Source organism: Leptinotarsa decemlineata, unplaced genomic scaffold (assembly GCF_025532065.1).
Source record: "Leptinotarsa decemlineata unplaced genomic scaffold, Ldec_3_MD MMD2_tig00026299_RagTag_RagTag, whole genome shotgun sequence".
Taxonomy (NCBI): domain Eukaryota; kingdom Metazoa; phylum Arthropoda; class Insecta; order Coleoptera; family Chrysomelidae; genus Leptinotarsa; species Leptinotarsa decemlineata.
The window spans coordinates 10,349,840-10,371,030 of record NW_027412676.1 but is presented as its reverse complement, the minus strand read 5'-3'; the positions used below and the strand labels follow the sequence as shown (position 1 = coordinate 10,371,030).

General features: G+C 34.6%; 2 protein-coding genes across 12 annotated transcripts in view; one reads left to right on the top strand and one right to left on the bottom strand.

The window, feature by feature from the left end:
* The window catches only part of PRL-1 (protein-tyrosine phosphatase 4A family member PRL-1), a 71,789-nt gene that overhangs the window by 6,092 nt on the left and 44,506 nt on the right, over positions 1 to 21,191 (bottom strand). Inside the window, exon 1 of one of the 10 annotated variants that reach the window (XM_023159699.2) lies at positions 17,459 to 17,607. The exons of 8 other annotated variants lie outside the window; for them this stretch is intronic. The gene's annotated coding sequence lies outside the window, so the exon portion shown is untranslated. Of the gene's footprint in view, positions 1 to 9,815; positions 9,970 to 17,458; positions 17,608 to 21,191 lie in introns of those variants that run through there. One more of the 10 variants, XM_023159697.2, reaches the window with a different exon arrangement.
* LOC111504971 (low density lipoprotein receptor adapter protein 1-A) overlaps positions 17,169 to 21,191 on the top strand; it is a 35,473-nt gene continuing 31,450 nt past the window's right edge. Inside the window, exons 1-2 of one of the 2 annotated variants that reach the window (XM_074180575.1) lie at positions 17,169 to 17,436; positions 18,472 to 18,540. The gene's annotated coding sequence lies outside the window, so the exon portion shown is untranslated. The remainder of the gene's footprint in view (positions 17,437 to 18,471; positions 18,541 to 21,191) is intronic. The other variant, XM_023159703.2, reaches the window with a different exon arrangement.

The window sequence follows — 21,191 nt, the reverse complement described above, 5'->3', positions numbered from 1 at the left end:
TCATTCAGTACCGTTTTGTGGAGTTTCTTCACCGTTTCTGGAGTCGTCAGCTCATTAGGTCGACCATTGCGATGCTCGTCTTGGCAGCAAGTACTTCCTCGTTTAAACTGTGCTACCCAATATTTTACTGTTGTTAACGGGAGCTGACTCGCCTAGAGTAGAATCTAGTTCAACTTTTATATTGGTTGGGCTGAGGCCTTTCAAATGAAAGTTTTGTACTACATAACGATGACCAATTTTCTCCATTTCCACGAATTCACCGAAAACGTTCGCTATTGATGGCTGCTAAACAAATACTAAACAACGCAGCGACTTCAAACTTTCTAATACAATGATAATTTTCAAACAACTACTGCCATCTCTAGGTCAGGACGGGTACTTCTGGGACCTTCCTGGTGATTTAACACTAACACCAAGTTGCTGTTATTGGTATCTGCTGTAACTTAGAGACGACATGTTGAAAAAAATTTAATGAATTTATAAGTGTTACTAGTTATTTTTCATGAGTTATATAGTTCAAAATATTTGCAATTTATATTAAAACCGAAATATTCTAGAAAGTGTATTATTATTATTGTTTATTTGAACCCATAATTTCTTCGCTTCTAACCAGACGATTACCCCTCTGGGCCATAAAGAAAACTTGCATACTCTTTTTTATATTGGAATAAATAGTACAAATACTGAAAGTGGACTCATGCACCAGTTTTGAATCATTTGTTGTTAGAATTTATGTTTTTCATTTATCACTTCTAAAAACTTATATCTCATGCACATGAGATGTAAGTTTTTAGCGATTTTTTTCCGAATTACGACTTACGACTTAGTCTGGGTGGATGAATCCACCCTGAGTATAATACAACCCTGTAATGTCTACAGTAAACGCTCCTAATGAAGTTGAGGAAAAACAATGGAAATGTTCCAGGCTACCAAAGTTTCTAGTGATGTTTAGGTCTCCAATTAGGCGGATGGTACTTTTCTGAATATAATCTAGCAGTTTCGTGAAATAATGAGTGATTTTTTTGCTGGTATCTTCTTGGCAACGCTGTTTTGACAGATCACGCGTGAATCATGTGTCTTGTGTCATTGTCAAACTTGTTCAGTTTGGTCTATAATTTAACCATGAATCGACTTACGAATGAACAACGCTTGGGAATAATTGAATTTTATTATCAAAATTCATTTCGGTTCAAACTTCTAGATATGTATTGATTGTATCATCTTAATCATTGATTAGGTAAGAGATGTTGATATTTTTGAAAATTACGAAACAAATACATTGTAATATTTTTGGGATTACGCATAGTTAAAAAAAAATATTCATACGATTTGCAGTTTCTGAAACTTTTCCCATCCTTGACTTTAATCATTCCATAATTACTTTGAATGGTTACCCGCATATTTTGTCATTAATCACAACATTGAATTTGAAAAATGGTAGTATATGAATTATTTTGAATATATCAAATTCAGAAAGAAGAGATTTTCAATGTCAGCTTTACAAAGAGATGGTTCCTGAATAGGCTATCATTGGTGACGATACATATGGAGCCCGTGTCATAATTATTCCTCATTTTCTATATTTTCAATGTCATTGTAATCTATAAAATGCTGAACCTTGCTGATGACCTAAAGGTAACGGATAAATTCATTTTTTCGATACTGACAAAAGTTAGACAGGCTTGTAGGGCTATATAAGTATTCACAGTTAAAATCATAAACCGTGAAGAGTGTATGATGAACAATCATCTCAGTCAATAATACACTTCTATTATTCAGGTGGAAGTTCGCAATCTTGAAACCTCATCGAATGAACTGATCAATATTCTTAATGATGACCAGGTTGCACTACGGGCATTAGTGAACCAAATGGCTTCTCTCTCTCTTTAAGATTCACGGTTTTTGACTCCATGTAGGCGCGTTTGGACAAATTCAATGGCTTCGAGACTGGTCTAGGAATGCCCTGAAAAACTGACAACCAAAAGCTAATGAGTGGGCTAAACAAAAACTATATATGAGCCCTAAACCAGTTAAGGCAGTGCTAAAATCTATGGTACGAAACCAAATTAGGGGATGGATCCATAATAAATTTAAAGAGTACTAGTAAAATATACCTGGCAACACATAGGAAAACCTTTATGAAAGGAGGACCGTCTTTGAAAATAATCCGAGAACTCTTTTCACAGAGCAAGGATCGGCTCTGAATAATTATAGAGCTACTCACTGGACATTGACCATTCAGGTGACAACTGGCTAAAAAATATAACGGATATCTCAGTTACAGGTAATACAACATAGAGTCAGAAACAATTCTTCATGTTTTATACGTAAAAGTTTTTGCGAGTCGTACTCTCCAACAGCGTGGCAACACTCTGTCGAATTCTTTCGTTCTTTATTAGCGTTGCAATGCTTGTACTGTTGTGTTAGGAACTGCTGTTATTAGGCTTGTTTTTTTACGCTTTTCAGTTATCAGAACTGAAGGGGAAGTTTTGGAACGTCTCGTGTAATCTAATGAACCTAATGAGAACACTTTTCTTGAACCTTCTTTCTTCGCATCATTCGCTGCCCAAGTTAGCATCATCAGAAGATAATAAAAGATCATCAGAAGATGTTCAGTTCAGATCCAGTTACTGGACCGAGACTTAAATTCAAGTTATGTAATTTTCATGTCTACCTTAGGAGTTTTATTGAAGAACTAATGGTTTATGAGTACCAGATGGTTCAGTATTGTAAAAGTACTACCGTAGGCAGACTTGTGACGTCAACTAGTCAGAAAGCGTTTCGATATGACGCATAAGAGAAGTAAGAATTGAACACTGAGTAACTTTTTGTTCGGAAGAAACCAATGCTAGCAAGAAGCCTTTATTGAAATAAAACAAATAATGTCCAACCACCTGACAAGTATATGGAACTATCTTTCTTTCTAGCGAATAGTGACTGAATGCGGATTGAGTAAGAATTTTATGAGGACATATGAGAGATATCCATCGACGGCCACTTGCAGGGACCGTTTTTTCCTAAAGCTGGAGAGCCATACACAAAAATGATCCGACAAGCTATAGCATCGAAGTTTAGCCAGCAAACCCTCAAGCCATACATGGTCGGAGGCGCAACAGCTCTTGACTCTCCATGTTTCTCGATTGCGTTATTCCATACGATAGAAGGTCGTCTGTTGATCTTTGTTTCCGAAAGCCATATTGATGATCGCTGAAGATGTTAAAGCCTTCAAAATATTCAAGGATATGGTGGTTTACCGCTTTCTCCATGGTTATTGATATCATTGATAGCAAAGCGACCGGTCTATAGTTATTTGGAACATTTCTCTTTCCTTTTTTGGGAATAGGCTGAACGCGAGCAATCTTCTAAAAAGAGGGAAAAATCCCTTTCTTGTAAGACAAGTTGAAAAGTCTGCACAATACTGGTGCGAGTTCATTTGCGCACTTTTTAAGTACGATGACGGGCACTTCATCAGTACCAGACGCTTTGTTGATATGATAGTTGGTGGTAGCTTTCCCAAAAAATCGACCGTGGAATGAGATGCAAATCGATCAGCTAGCTGATTTGCTTTTTCTATGACTGTTGTTGCAATTGAACCATCCGCTTGAGTTAGTGGTGGAATTGATGATTTTGTAAAGTTTTGATTAACAGCTGTAGCTACCGACCAGAAGAATCTAGACTCATTGGGATTGGCAAGCAGTTCATCCATAATTATCTGATTGTGAAGTTCTTTTTTTTTCCTTCATTCGAAGTTTGCAGCTGTGGCGAGCATCAATAAACTTAGTTAGGTTTTTGGCACTGGGATTTTTGTGCAACTGCCTGTAGGCGAAATTTTTGGAGGCGACAGTTTGCTCGCAATTTTTGTTGAACCAAGGTTTGCCGTTAGAAGTTCGTTCCATTGAAACAGGAATATATGCATTCATGGATGATAGAACAACTTCCGTGACTGCAGAAGCATACTTCAATGACTTTTTGAAGAACATTTTGTCTTATATCGGTGTTTCGATAGTAGATATCATTATTTTTTCGATAATTATCATCTTTGGCGATCATAAGAAATACTCTACAAATGCGACAACATTCGAATTATAATCATGATTAGAATCTAAAAACATGAAGGTGGTTCACAAAAACCTGTCAAAAAATATATACAAACAAAATTCAACTCAAATGAAATGTCAAGTGGAACTGAAATTGTCGAACACCTCAGATGGAAAATAAATGTTGCACGCTGCTGATTCACAGATATTTACCAATCAAAATTAGGTTTAATAACAAGACGTCATTCATTAACATTCGAGTGATATGAATCCACTTCTACATAAACCGCTACTGAGGATGCATGATTCACAGATAATTATCGTGAGATTGTCAATAAATATGAAAAAAATACGTGCAAAACAAATGATTCGAAACAAATTTGTGTAGTTTTCATGGAAAGTAATATTTCCAATTGCACATATTCTCGGGAAATGCTGGGGTAGGGTAGAAGGGTTTTAATTTGTGAATATATATATATATATATATATATATATATATATATATATATATATATATATATATATATATATATATATAAATATATATATATATATATATATATATACACTAATCTACAGGGTGTAACTAAATAAGTATCAAACATTTAAGGAGGTGATTCCTCATCGAAAAAAAGATAGGATCTTTCATATAAAGAAATTTCATTGGAGCATCCCTTGTTAAAATACAGCCCCTTAAAGGGGGTACATAAAATTTGTATAACAATTTTTTCACATGCACTAAAAAAGTTACAATATTGAAATTAACCTGACGTTTTGTACTACCAAAAAGACACTTAGCCAGAAATTAATTTGGTTTACCCCATGGTTGTAAGGGGTGGAAAACGCAACCCCTAAAATTTATTTCCAATGTAAATTTTTGTTTTATTAATTGTTTGCCATTTAAACATTTATTTCCGATAGCCTATTTCATTCTAAACAAAAAATGTCTTGGGTTTTTTGCCCAAAATAAACCAGTTCGCAACAAAAAATTATTTTAGGAACAACTACAGAGATACCTCGTGATAAATGCGAAAATACGAAACTAATCTATCTAGTAGGTCGCTATTAGCGATAGAGACAATTAAATTGGTATGACGCTATCAGTTTGTGAATTTTCCTCTTCTTAATTTGTTACTTTAATAATTCACTTGTTATTAAAATGGCATACACAAATGAGGAAATGGCTGATATGCATTACGTTTACGGTCTGTCGCAAGGGAATGGGTTAGAAGCTTCTAGAAGATATGCTGAAATCTATCCTCAACGGCAGCATCCTTCACATAGAATATTTGCTCGACTTCATCAACGATTACGAGAATATGGTTCATTCGACAAAAGAACGCAGGATTGTGGTCGCCATCGAGAAGTACGAACACCACAGCTTGAGGAAGCAGTACTTAATTTGATTGAAGAACAACCTACTACCAGTACTAGAAAGATTGCTTTCCAGCTAAATGTTGACCATATGACGATATTTCGAATTTAAAAGGAACAACTCTTATACCCTTGCCATCTGCAACGAGTACAGGCACTGTTACCGCGAGACTTTCCCAACCGTCTTGAATTTTGCAATTGGATGCTGGAAATGATTGGAAGAAATAGTGACTTTCTGAAAACGATAGAATTCAGAGACGAATGTAGTTTTTCTGGTGACAAGTTCATTAATTTTCATAATTACCACATATGGGCTGATAAAAACCCTCACGCTATTGTCGAAACTAACCATGAAGAACAGTTTTCTCTTAACGTGTGGCTCGGAGTTATTGGGAATGATTTAATTGGGCCTCATTTTCTACCTCTTCGATTAAATTGTGAGGCATACGTTTAATTTTTAAGAGAAGTGCATCCAGTACTGCTGGAGGAAGTTCCTTTGGGCGTCAGAAGGGATATGTTTTTCATGCATGATGGGGATCCCGCCCATTTCAGTCATGTAGCATGTCAGCATTTAACTGAAACATATGCAAATCAGTGGATAGGTCGAGGAGGACCACAGAACTGGTCCGCTCGATCCCCGGATCTCAATCCTTGTGAAAAAATTGTTATACAAATTTTTTGTACCCCCTTTAATGGGCTGTATCTTAACAAGGGATGCTCCAATGAAGTTTCTTTATATGAAAGATTCTATCTTTTTTTCGATAAGGAATTACCTTCTTAAATGTTTCACACTTATTCAGTTACACCCTGTATATCTATATACTAATATAATAAGTGTGAAATTTTGAGAATGGATAAATGTATGCATGTTTGTGGCTCTTTCACGCCTAAACGACTGAACGGATTTAGTGGAAACTTTACATAAATACAGCTTATACACCAGAATAACGTATAGGCTACAATTTACAAAAGTCGGAAATATACTTGATCTCTAAAAGCTATCTTGGCGTGCGCTTCCTATACCGTTGGAGTTATGCAGATAATGTACCATAAGATTTTTTATCTTAAATAGTTCTTAATAAAAGTCCGCGATAGCATATATCTAACTCGTATGTGGTAGCCACTATATGTAAAATACATAGATACATACATAAATACAATCAAATTGAATTCTTTTTTTACAATGCACATCTTAGAATATCTGTCAAATTATTATAAAAATTGATACAATTGTCGTTTGAAGTATTTAATATAAATAAAATTTGTCTTTTACACTAAGTAATTCGGACAAATTGGTTAAAAAGTATCACGATAGGATTAACTTGACACAACGCAGTGAGCCATTACGCGTCGTGTCTACTGTAAGACGAAGGGGGACGATGCGCGGGGGTAGAGGGGCGCCATCGCCGAGAACGCGACCCGAATGCGGGTAGACGCGTAAACGTCGTTGACGTTTGTGTTAGTTTTGCGAAATTTCGTTATAGGTAACATAATTCAATTCTCGAAGCTATTCATTACTTAGTGCAGTTGGCATATTTTTTTAGTTACTGTATTTTTCAAGTAAAAATATAAATTACTAGCTTTTGTCCGCGTAGAATTTGGTTTGTCACATTGAGTTTCGTTACAGACCATTTTAAACAAGTGAATACTATATTTTTTAATCAACCCAAAACTTCAGGTTTCCAAATTCAAAACTGACGAAATTCAATACAATCTTTAAACCCCTATTTTTCCTTTGGGGGTGGAAATTCCCTTTCTTGATGCTTATTTATGCCATACAAAGAACCTACCTGCATATTTCAAGATTTGAGGTTCAGCAGCTTCGGATGTACGTTAATATACGATTTAGTCGATCAATAGGTACCCACTTATATAATACTAGCTGTTCCCCGCTGTTTTACCCGCGTTATCGTAGGAACTTACCCTATGTGTTTTTCCAGGTCATGATCTATTTATACACCAACTTACATTTGAATCTATTCAGGCGTGAAAAAGTAAAAACCGTAAATACATACATTACATTCATCCATCCTAACTTTACGCATTCATAATATTAGTAGGAGTAGGATTAGTAGGATTTCCAATGTATTTCATTCTAATCCTTTCAGTTATTTTGCTGATGCTATTCAATAATAAGTGGATACCTGACACTCATATAATAACGTACAGCCGAAGCTGCTGAATCCAGAATCTTAAATATGCAGGTAGGTTCTTTGCATAACGTAAATAAGCATCGAGAAAGGGAATCCTGAAAAAATAGGGGTTGAAAGATTGTATTGAATTTCGTCAGATTTGAAGTTGGAAACCTGAAGTTTTGGGTTGATGAAAAAAATATTTTAACTACTTGTTTAAAATGTTCTGTCGAACGAAACGAAACTTAATGTGACAAACCAAATTCTAAGCGGGCGAAGTCGCGAGCAACAGCTAATCATTCTAAATATCAGTAAGATTCCAAGAATATTATTTATCTAGAATGGATCACAGAAAGATTATTCAATTTCTATCATCCTTGTGACTCCCAAATTTCATAACACGAAGAGGAAATTTGATCTCAAAACACGCTTTAATAGTTTCAACAATTAATTAGGTACCCTTCAATTAAAATATATTTATGCAAGGTCAACTTAATCTAGCTCATCTACTATGAACAAGGATCATTTACAAAAACTACACAACGAATACGAAACAAGTTAGTTTTAAACATTTCGGAACTTTGAAAAACACCCTGAAACAGGTTAACATCTTTATGAAATCAAGACAATAGAAAATTGCACCACTGTAATTATTTTTTTATTTCAATGTAGACGTTGCACATTGGGCAAAACGTATCAGGATCAGCAATGTACGAGGTGAAATTGAAAATGTAACGAAAGTGTAACAATATGCCAAAAAAACTTTTAATAAATACTGAAAAGAAAATACAGAGAGGCATCCCAAACACCTAAAACACAAGTAGGCAAAATGAAATTCCAAAGCCTTCATTTAGGTTATAGATTTTAGTTTCTCATTCCTGCATCTCCCATACCTTAGCCTTGCTAACGCTTCGCATTCACATACCACGTTAAGTGTGGTTTCGTCTTCTTCCTCCTGGCTGAACTGGTTTGGCATTTCTTCCGCCAGGCCAATAATGCTAATATGTTTTATGAAACGACAGGTAGTAGACCTACCAGGACCCTTACAACCTTGAGGTTGTGCTTTAGCAGGTCTTCCGTGAATTTGGACGAAAGTTCTTTCATGAACTGTTTCGCCAGCTTCATTCCTGGAAACTTGTTCCACCAATTTCAGCATTTGGCTTACATCCACGAATTGATGGACGTTTTCATGTTCGTCTTCGCCAGCCCACAGAAGGGTTCTGGATCTACCTTAGATGAACCTTCACCCTTGTGTCCTTCGTGTCCGTGTATAGAGGCCAGGGTCACCCTATTGTGGGCACCTAGTTTATTGACACCTCCCTACAAGTCGAGAAAAAACTTGGTAGGTGCTGAGCCCCTTAATTGCCACCTGGCTCTCGGAGAAAATGGCAATTGTTTTGTTGTCAACGTTCTTCCTTCCTGAGCAATTCTCCTACGCAGTGTTCGATAGCGGCAGCTTCTGCCTGAAACACTGTTGCGTTCTATTCGAGGCTGAGTGCGATTCTCGTCTACGCTCTGCTTCCATATATGACTGCTCCTACTCCTTGGGTTTTTTAATCGTCCGTACACCAAGTTTTCTTCAACTGAACCGGTGGGTCCTTTTTCCAGTCCTCTCTGTTTGGTGTAATAGTTTTGAAGCTTAATAGAATTTCTTTTGCGAGACTGTATTGTCCACTGGCTTTCTCAGTATTGGATCTACCTTCAGTTCGCTGAACATTGGTAGAAGACCAAGAAAAACTCAAAGAGCTGCAATTTGGGTTGCCACCGTATGCTACTGTCGACATTTCAATTGTTTATGAGCATGATCGAGACGAGTGTACAAATATAAAAATATTGAAAATTAAAAACTCGCTAATCGAATGTACGTAGCCGGCGAAATTTGAACATTCACCTCATTTTTTTAACAAACCTCGTATATATATATATATATGATACAGATAAAAAATTAAAAAGTGTACCGCCCATTTGTTTGCAGACTTTTGAGTATATCGAGCATATTATAAACCTTTCATTCTAGTACCAAAATTCTTTATCCGGATCACACATGATTAGACATCTCTATGACGACCATGAATTGATAAGATAACTGTGCTGAGCTTATAAATAATAAAACTTAAAAAGCCGGGCCTGCAAATTACAAATGAAATGATGACCTTGTTCAATATTCCTGGACTGACCCAATCCGTTTTTTATCGAATACAAAATCTTAGGTGGTATATAAACAATTTATATCAACTCCTTCCAACTGAAGTTTGACGAATGAAATAAATACCTTTTGTTAATTTCAAAATGATAGAAAAAAAACCATCACGCGTTGAACTTTCGATCAGTGAAATGGTCGCGAACGCACTGTCGACGGATAACCTCACAATATGAGAAGAAAGTGTTATCTCGAATACTCGAAGTCTCCAATCAATTACTGATGTTTCACATCGGGTAATCCTTACACTGAAATTATATCGCAGAGGTATGTGCGAATTATATTGAAACCGGCAGTGCAATGTCTGAATAGTTGTTTTATTTTATTTTCGAACAAATTACTCGTGTTTAGTTCATTTCGAAACATATTTTAGAAAATCAGTGTTTTGGCTTTCTACTTCTCCATCTTCATACAGGGCCTTTCATTAAGCGCTTCCTATCTTTAAATTTAAATAAAACAGAGAGTGTGTGAGAGATATCGGAATTTTTTATTCGTTTGGAAAACCTACTGATGCCATTATGAGCGAAATATAACACCGTTCAAATGTCCGCCACGGCTTCTCTGGGTGGAGCGCATCCGAAACGTCGTAATTATCCATGACTCTGGCGAATAAATCAGGCTGAGTTTGACCGATGCTATGAGTTATGTTGGCTTTGAGGAGCGCTGTGGTTTGTGGCTCATTCGCATACATCTACGACTTAACATTACCCCACAAGAAAAAGTCTAAAGCGGTCAAATCGCACGATTTCGGTGGCCAGTTCACATCCACTCTACGTGACATGGCTATGTCCTCAAAGTGCTCATGTAGAATGTCTACATGAGCACTTTGACGTTGGTGTCCAGATCCTCAAATTCACGTCAAAATAAGTTGGTAATCATCGACCTATAGTGCTCGCCGTTGACAGTGATGTCCTGGCCAACGTTGTTCTCAAAGAAGTATGGACCGATGATGCCGCCAGCCAAAATCCACATTAAACAGTGACTTTTTGGGGATGCATTAGAAGCTCGTTGAATCTCATGTGGATTGGTCGATCGACCATTGTTCCACCATTGGTCGTACATTGAGTACACTGAACCAGTGTACTCAATGTACGATTATGACGACCGTTAAATGGGCGTAGCGCGCGGTACTTTGTCCGATCAGAAAACCTATTTTGATAAAAGAAAAGTATTTGCACGTGTTGTTGAATGCTACATCCGTCCATGATGATTTGGCAAAATAGACTGAATAAATGAAAACTGATTTAACAGATTAGCTTCTACAAGATGGTCGTTGTCAATTGTCAGAGTTCGGTCCTTTCTTTGTACGATCAACATATTTTTGTATAGAGTTGATTTTTTGAAATTGATTGCTTTATTCCTGTCTTTGAAAGATGGAGAAATAGAAAGCCAAAATCTTTTTTTACCATAAATTGATATCTCCTAAAAATAAACCATTTCAGGGTTAACAAGATTCCTATAGCTTAGGATTTAATAAAGTAAGCGAATGAATGTCATTACGTACTGTCATCGCTAACATGAGTAGATTCAACTCATTCGTGATTGCTGAAAGCAAGTGACTTATTCCAAAACATCGGATGTCCACTATTGAGGATGACAGTCTTCCATGTAAGTGACATTTTACCTCTTTCATTCAACATATTGTGTAGCGTTTGTTTGAAGGTGGTTGACAATGTTTCGTGGTGCATTTCATCAGTTCCAACTTCCTTTGTCTAATATGATATAAATTGATTTGAAATCCCTGAAAGAAGTTATCAACCGAAGACGATTGTGGATACTAACAATCGAAACGTCGTGAAGTAACTTGGTTTGGAATCTTTTAATTTTATATTTTTTAATTTTCGTTTCTTATTAATAATTGTTTAATTTTTTCAGCTCGTATTAATAGTTCAATTTTTTTTATTTTTTTGGTTGTTGCTTGTATGTTATTTCATTGTAATTTCAGTTTTTTGCTTAATATTGTTGTTATTTTTCAGCTAATCTTTTAATTTTTTTACAGATTCTTTCTGGGATTTCAAATCAATTGACTTATATCATATTAGATAATGGAAGTCCGAACTGATGAAATGCATATTGTGTAGCAATCCAGTGAATGATATCTGATTCAATTCTATAATGAATGTTTGGAATACAAACTGAATAGAGAAAAGCGATTTTTTATATCATTCAGTGTTCATATGAATTTTAGATAAACGACATCTTCAAATATTGTCTAGAAACGCTTTGAAAAACTACTGCAGATTTTGATGTTGCGGTGAATATCAATATAAAAAAACTAAAAATACCTGAGGTTCCATTCGAACATCAATGTAGACGTGAAGGCCTATCACGTTAAAACAAAAAGTTTTGTGTAAAAAACTGATGTTTCTTTAAAAATGTTCCCTTTTCATTAAATATTTTCAAATTTGAATGGATGTCGATGCCTTGATGTGGTTGGTAACAACCCTGGGTTTGATCGTTCCTCATGTAACTTTTGATCGAGTAAACGAGTTATTAATTGTGATACTGAAGAGACTTATTTAATATTTGATAAAGAGAACGGACAAGAATCGTTTCGAAAAAAATCTATTCAGATAAAAGATAGGAGTGTCAATTGACAGAATATTTTTCGAAACAAATTTTTGCAGTTACTTGAAACACACCTATAAAATTTTTAATTTTATATTTCGGTTTGGAAACTTATTTTCTTATGGTAATGCTTTTGTTGTGATCACTGAATCAATCTTCATTCTGAAATAGTTTTCCATATTTATTCTCTATAATGATGAATTGGAAATATTTATATATTAGTATTCTGGCCCGTCAAGGTACATTTTTCTGTGAGAGGTTACAATGACATTGAATGATTCCGTACAGTCCATCTCGTCTTGTGTTTGTAAATCTTTTGCTGGAAAAATCCTCACTTGTTTACTTTGTAGTAAATGTTCAAGAGGTAGTGAAAACTTATGTGAATTTTTGGAACTTCATCTAGCATTTCCTAATATGACTAATCATCAGTTTGTGCAAAGGTTATTGTTAAATCATCTGAAAATGAAATTTTTAACAGGTGATGATCGACTGTATTGCCAAACATGCGCCAAACTAACTTGACTCTTATAAGGAAACAAGTATAGGTGAGGCACCAGTCAATCTAATAATAACACTGATGATCTTCAAACAAGACTCAACCTCTGACGGAAGCAAGAAACTATTTCGAAGGTTCGAAATAGATGAACATCTCAATCTAGCCGACCACTATTATAATATCCATGCAGTTATTGTTCACTGTGGTTCTGGCGTTGAATCTGGTCATTAATACGCCTTGCTCAAAGACGAAACGGACTGGTTTAAGTTTGACGATAGTCGTGTCACGAAGTGTTTTGGCGATGTATTAAATTCATTGGAGTCTCTGGAGACACCCTACATTTTGTTTTATGAGAGAGAGGACATTGGCAGATCAAGATTTTCAGATGATGTGGTGCTGCAGGTTTTTCCGGGTTTTTCTGTAGCTGAAAAAGCAAATGCGCCAAAGGAATCAATGAAGTCGCCCCGGAGCGTTAATTAATTTCAATTGTTGTTTTATAATTTAACAAATGAAAGTTCAATATCAGAAAAAAAATTACATAGTTTAAGCAAAAAAACCTGAAACGAAATTACAGTAAAATAAAATACAAGTGAACCAATTATCAAGCGAAAAACGGTCAAACGGTCATCTCCCGCTAAACCAGTGAAGCGGGAAGAGGATATTAGTGAAAGTACTCGAATGACCCAGTCATCACCCGAAGACGATTGTGGATACTAACAATCGAAACGTCGTTAAGTAACTTTAATTTTTTGTGTTTGATTGTTCTATTTTCATTTCAGGTTTTTTTGCTTAATATAATTTTCATTTTCAGCTATTCTTTTTAATTTTTCATTTGTATTGGTTCTTTCAGTTGACTAAGAGATAATAATAATGTTTATTCATGAATCTTTAAAACTGTATGACATGTAATATTAGACAATGGAAGTCAAGCGTAAACTAGTTTTCGCTTCAGGAAGCTATTGTATAGCGAAACACGTGTCGCGGTTTTTGTAAAACTCTTTATAGTAAAAAATTATACCATACACTGTATTGTTTTTTTCTTATATTTTTACTATAAACTAAATATTTGTTTCATATAAGAAATTCTCAGTTTCCCGGATTGAATTTCAGAATAAAACGTGCATTTAGTTGACTAAGAGATAATAATAATGTTCATTCATGAATCTTTAAGACTGTATGTCATGTAATATTTTGATGAATATGAATAAACAGGGTAATCACTGAAGCTGAATTGGGTATAGCTTGTGCGTGATGTGTAGAATTTTTTTAACATATAGACTTGCATATTTGCAGATGTTGATGTGATGTGTGAAGAAATAACATGAGAAGTAAACAGACTTACTGGTTAGGTAATGCTAGTTAATTACAGCAAAATGGAATAAGACACATAAACCAATTCTTAAGAATAGACTAAGAATGCAACTCTATAACATACCATGGGAATATAAAATGAACAGAACTGCAAAATTATATTCTTGAATAAAACACTTGTAGCTTCAATCAGAAAACGCATTCGCATTTTGAACACTGCATGTCTGCGTCTGCATAGAAAGCACGAAATAATTGGAAAAACGAACTGATAATTTTTCTTACCTTTCTCTGAATTCAAAAAGTAACAAATTATACGACACCCCTTTATCAACACCCAAATTATTGGAGTTTCCCAAGGTTAAAAATAATCATTGTCCATAAACCAATGTACTCATAACTAAATACAACCAACTACTGACTGTCAGGAGAAATGCAGACGGCATAATTCTAAATTGATATTTTATGTGCAAATAATATCTGAAAAAATTAAAGATAATATTTGTCTGAGACGAATTCAAACAATCTACTTTTATGTTTATTGCAATATAATATTCCAAATTTCATGGAATTTCAACATTGCAATGAAATAACCTCACAGAAACGTGAATGAGTTTTCATTTGTGATATATTCTGGACGCCCAGAAGCTCAACTCACCAATGAAATTTTTGAAAATTACGAAAGAATCTATTAAAACCTATATATACACGAATGTTTCAATATTATCTTTAAAAAATGAAGGGGAATTCTTATCTTTTTTTAAATGAAAAATCCGAAACATCGATTCAATTGACAGTGACAATTTGTTAACCTTAACGAGATACTATCATTATATATTAGGTACGGGATGTGATAACATAAACTGTTTTATGAATAGAGGTGTAATTAGCTTTCCCATGCGACACTGATAAGGCAACTGACGTAGACATGATCAATAAAACACTAACACCTGTAGATATTCAAGGTGGAAATAATGTGACACGTTTTTTGCTATTGCATGTTTCGTTGGTAGTCCTGTGGGAAACCTTTCAGTTTTCAAATTATTACCAGTTACTTGATGAAAATTAATAACACTATCCATGATAGTATTTATAGAATTTTCACAATGGATTTTATTTAATATATATATATATATATATATATATATATATATATATATATATATATATATATATATATATATATATATATATATATATATATATATATATATATATATATATATATATATATATATATTATATTTATAATAATTATTCCGTTCATATAGGTGAGTTGGAAAGTAGGGATTCAAATAACACGGTGATAATAAAAATACTTCTGAATACTACTTACTCAAGTAATTTCAATTTTCCCCAAATCAACTCGATGGGATTGAAAACACAAAAATAAGGGGGAAGTCGCAGTATGGTGTGTCCATACTTTTCAGCAATACTTTCAACGGCATACACGTTTTCAAATGTTTTGTCTGTAAAACTTCAAGTAGTTGGTTTTTGGTTTGACTGTCAAAACTGCAGTCTTCAAGTTATTTTCCATATAATTTCAAAGAATTCGGAACCAATCCTGTACTTCCTCCGCAATGCACAATGATTAGTCGGGATCCTTTGTTTGCAGGCATGTTATGCGTACACATTCTCGAACCATCAGTCCACCCTTTCGTAACTGTCGTGAGTGTTATACCAATATTCGGCCAAATAGAAAATTTGCTGTTGTTCTTGTCTATATTCAGTTATTTGTTCTAAGTATTTGTTACGCAATTCCACTATTCTTGTTTTCCATAACTGCTTGACGTTTGTTAATTATTTCAAATCTAAATCCGAGTTTCTTTATCCAATTCTGAATAGTTTTGTCACAGCAGCTCACGGTATGCCCGGAAGTATTCAATTTCTTCCTCATGATTTCAGTTGCAGGAATCTTATTGTTTTTATAACAGTCGTATATTGTTTTGTCAATTGATTTTATTTGATGAACATCTTAAGGTTTGGTTTGTAATCCTATATCACATCGCGTCTTGCGTTCATAAGGTTTGTTTTTGATTATTTTCCGTACAGTTGAAAAAGGAAATCTGATGTTGCTTGTAATAGTTTGTTTCCCTCGAAACCAAACTCGAGATGTAGATTCTTATATACATTGAAACATACTCTCTGTGTTTCAATGTTCAAATGCATCCGAATGTTATTCACTGGTATCTCTTTTTCGCATTGTTCACCATCGCTATTGGAATCACTACACGGGAAAACGTCTGCGTTGTTATCACACTCGTTATTACTATTTTTAAACAGGTTTTTAAACAGGTTGAACATGACAGCGATAACCATCCCCGCATTCCCCGATTTCATTTGTCACCGTAACGTGACTTCAAATTAAATTTTATGACTCTTCAGCCAATCATAACACTCGGTTAGTAAAAATTATTCAATAGGAACCGCCAATTCTACAGTCCGCGTGGACTAGTTCGCAGCCAGTTCATTTCTATGTATTGGTTTTTTTGGTCTTTGAGAGTGCCGTCAACTTCAAAAGTACACAATATCGTTTACTTCGTCTATACTAAATATTACTTCTAGGAAACAGGTACAATATTAGCATTTTACGTCAAAACTTGAGTAGGTAAATCAATAAATATGATTATTTTTTATTTCGTTTACTACGCTGACATGATTTACGATACTGTATGTTTTGATAGAATGATATGAAACAGTAGCATTAGGAAGCTTTCGATTTCTATTTTGTAGTAACGATTACTAGATTTTTCAATTCATATTTCTATCAATTCAATTCATACTAACGTTCAAGTGGTACGATTTGTTTTTGTTATTTGTATTGTGGAGTTATTTTCAATATGGCCCATGACGAACGACTAAGTACTCCACTTTATAACTTGCTTGGACGGATTTTTTTGATCACTCTGTATTTATCCATCGCGCCGGCCGCTAGTCAGTCCACAATACATCTTACTTGGCGTCAAGGTCAAGTTTGTTTTCAACTCAGCCATCTGTCATGCGGCATTGGATCTTTATTTAAAGCGACCGACTTTTACGCACAAACGTTCCCTTGTTTCTTTTTCTAGAAACTGTGTGTAGATTCGGTAGAAAATAGCAAGTAATATTTGACGAATTCATGAGGTAATTAAGCTTTGTTCGGACTCATTCGTATTTCCACAGTAATATCAAGTAAACGAAGTTGGCAGCGTTACAAGATTCGAACAGAAACAAAATCCATCATCCTTCTTAGTTACCGATGGGAAATCACATGAAAATAGGGAAATAATATCAGTGGGTAGGAACCCTGAGCAAGCAAACTAGATCAATTTTGAGAAACTTGTGAGTATTAGAATGTTCTTACCCTTATCCTTGAATTTAATTCAGATTCAAGCACACTTTCCGAATATTTTTGGCACGAACGCACTAGGTCACAAACAAACTGAGACTGGACACAGACAAAATTAACAGACAACTCATTGAAATGTATTTTATCAAGCAATTTTTAAAAATTGTAAACATACTAATGTTAGTATGGTACCTATTCTTCGATTCCTTCTAAAATCAATGACAAGATCCAATTGTTTATTATCCGAGGAATGTCAAAATGCCAAACACTTTACTTATATAATTTAAATGTTCAAAACAAATTGTTTTTATTAACCAAGTCACAATAATTACTTGATTAACATCTACGTCGTAACAAGATAAGATCTGATGATACGTAGATTCTGTGACGTGAGCCATGCAAACGTATCCAATTAACTAATACGGTTTTTTTTCTGAAATGAAATGCTGGGAAAATAGAAAGATGTATCAATCGTATTCAACGGGGTTCAAAATAAAAAAATTGTGGTACATATAAAGATGTTGAAAAACTTTTCGAGTGTTTTTTGGCTCTTAAGGCTTTAACTTGGCTGTAACTCTTTCGCAAGATTCACTCTTGCGTTATCAAATATCCATTAATTTACGAATATTTCGTTAGTGAACATTCGTGTACGAATGCCTCTTTCTGCAGCACCGTCTTCAAAGCTAAATATTTGAAATCTAATGCAAAAAGCAAACTATTTGCGAACAAAGATCAACAATTATATACAGTAGCCGTCGTCACGGGATAGTTTTCGTGTGCTACTACAATTTCCTAAATGATAGAAAGAAAAAACGTACAAAAAGACCATGATTTGACTTGACAAAGTTTCAAGTCATTACTTCATCGTTGTTCTAATCCATTGTAGTATTTAATCAACTGAAATATTGAGAAAACTAAAACTAAATCATGTACACAAGTGTGGATGAAAAATCTACGGCGATAAGTCAGATTGTTTAAATTATTTGTGGTGTGTTACTTCACTGACTAACATCCTTACTTCCTTACAGCACTGTTGTGGAGAGGAATCAGTCCAATCAGAACAGCAGCATCAATAGCCAAGTAAAATAATGAAACAGGTGAAATAATTGATAATGTGGTACTGAACCACAGATATTATGAATTTTTAGTGTCAATTGCTGAGATTTTCACTAAACGGTTTCACAAAAACCCAACACGTGTTTCGCCATACAATTGCTTCTTCGGTCATGTCTTCACTGAGAGTTTTATATTTCCTAGTTGTGCTTTCAAAGCCAGTTTGCAAATAAAAACAGTGTTTTTTTCCATAATTTCTATTCGATAGGAGAATTTAACACCTGGGCTGAAAGTCCCGGGCCTAAGAAAGAAAACGCATTTTTTGTTCAAAATTGGCTTCATCCATCGATGTAATCTCTATCAAGAGCTACACAATCATTCTAGCGCCGTTCAAATTATTCAATACCACTTTGGTAGAACGATTTACTTTTTGCCTCAAAATAGGCTTCAGGTTCAACAATAACCTCTTCAATCGAGCGAAATTTTTTACCGGTGAGCATTTTTTTGAGGTCTATGAATAGCTAGTAGTCGCTGGGAGCCAATCTGGTCCACGAAAAAAAAAGATTTGTTGCTTTAAAGAAATTTATTAAGTCTAATTTAATTAATCATTTTGATCAAATATCAATCACTCCAAACGACGTGTGTATTGTATCGATTAGATGATAATTTTGAGGAGACTAAATGGAGTTCTCATTTTAATTTCTCTTATATTTCAATTAAAGAGGTCTTTTACTTAGTCAAATGAATTGTGGATCATTTCAAGAATAAAATTTATTAAGTCCTCAAAATAACTCAGTTGAGTCAAACAATATAATTTCATCAAATCAAAAATACGTCTGTTGAATGAAAACTTTCCAATTCAGTTTAGCACTATGGGGTGCTGTTTTGACACTAATATACAGTGTGTCCAAGATAAGGATCCTAAGCATGGGAATCTCAGTACCTGTTGGAGATACAGCTTAGGTTAAATTAGGAAAAAGTTGTGTTCTCTAAAGCTTATTTACATGCCGTTTAGAAACTTGAAGAATTTTCATGGCCTGCTGAGATATTTGGGAAAAACGAGAATTTGACAATATCAATTTTATTTTTTTCTGACTTTATTTGAAAAGATATCAAAAAACGAATAACACTTTTTCATTGGCACTTTCAAGGTACTACACGATGGTATTTTTAGTTTTTATATCCGACGTTTCGTTTTCAAGAAACCATCATCAACTTTATTTTTTTATATGACCCGAAACAAAAGTAGGTACACCCTGTATCTGATTCCATTTTTTATTACGAATTCAACGATGTATCACATGCCATTGTTTTCTTTTTAGTTTAAAAGAAAATTACTTTTTTTCTATTTAAAAAAAAATCTTTAAGTAGGCGTTGCAAACAAATGCTTTGACGTAAATACCTGTCACCGAGCCTGTCAAATATTATTTAATTACACGATAAAATAGTAATTGTCGTTGTTGTTAGCCTGTTTGTCGAGTTGTTGTTTTTAGAGTTATTGTTACTGTTGTCGTTATTATTGTTTATTGTTGAATAGATAATATTGTATTATTATCGTCGAATATGCCGGGTGAGCATTATAGTCATGAAGAAAAGTTTGACATGCTAACGTGCTACATTTTGTGCCACAAAAATACTGTAAATACAGCAGCAATGTATCTTAATACATATCCAGAAAGAAAGCAGCCATGTAAGTCCATTTTCTTAGAGCTGGCTCGAAATTTAAAAGAATATGGTTCATTTAAAAAGCCTGTTTTATCTCGAAAAAAGGAATCTTCAGAAGAAGCCCAAAATAATGTTTTACAAGCAGTTGTTGAGAACCCTGAAATATCAACTAGGCAAATCGAAAATAATGTAGGAGTAGCCAAATCCACAGCTCAATTTATTTTGCGTAAAAATAGATATCACCCCTATAAATTTAGGATTTGCCAAGGACTTAAACCAGGGGATTTCGAACGGCGCCGAAATTTTTGCGAATGGTATACACGCGCGTGAGAAGATTATAATTTCCCTTCAAAAATAATATGGTCCGACGAAAGTATGGTCACTAATAATGGTATCTTCAACCGCCGCAATACGCATTACTGGGCTCAGCAAAATCCGCGTGTTAAGAAAATATCAAGACATCAAGAACGTTTTGGGTTTAATATGTGGTGTGCAATTTTAGGAACTAAAATACTAGGTCCGTTTTTTTACTATAATTCTTTGACCGCCGAACGATACCATCATTTTTTGCAAAACTATGTAGAAGACTGTTTAGATAATTTACCTCTGGCACAGGTCAATAACTGTTGGTTTCAACAAGACGGTGCTCCTGCACATAATTCTAGACAAGTTCGAGGGTATCTTTCGCAGCGATTTCCTGAAAGGTGGATTGGAACCTTTAGTGAAGTGTCTTGGCCAGCGCGATCCTCTGACTTAACTCCTCTGGACTTCTTCATATGGGGTTTTGTTGAAAACCGGGTTTACCAACATTCTTTTGAAACTGAACAGCAGTTACGAGAATGTGTAACTGTCGCATTTAACAGTATTACACCAGAGATGTTACGTGATGTTTTAAGTTCTACAGTTAGAAGATCATACTTATATTTGGAAAATAACGGAAACCTGTTTGAACACCTCCTTTGAATTAAATAAAAAAATGCGTTAATTTTTTTGTTGTTTTCATTACTTTAAAAAAATCATTATTAACCTA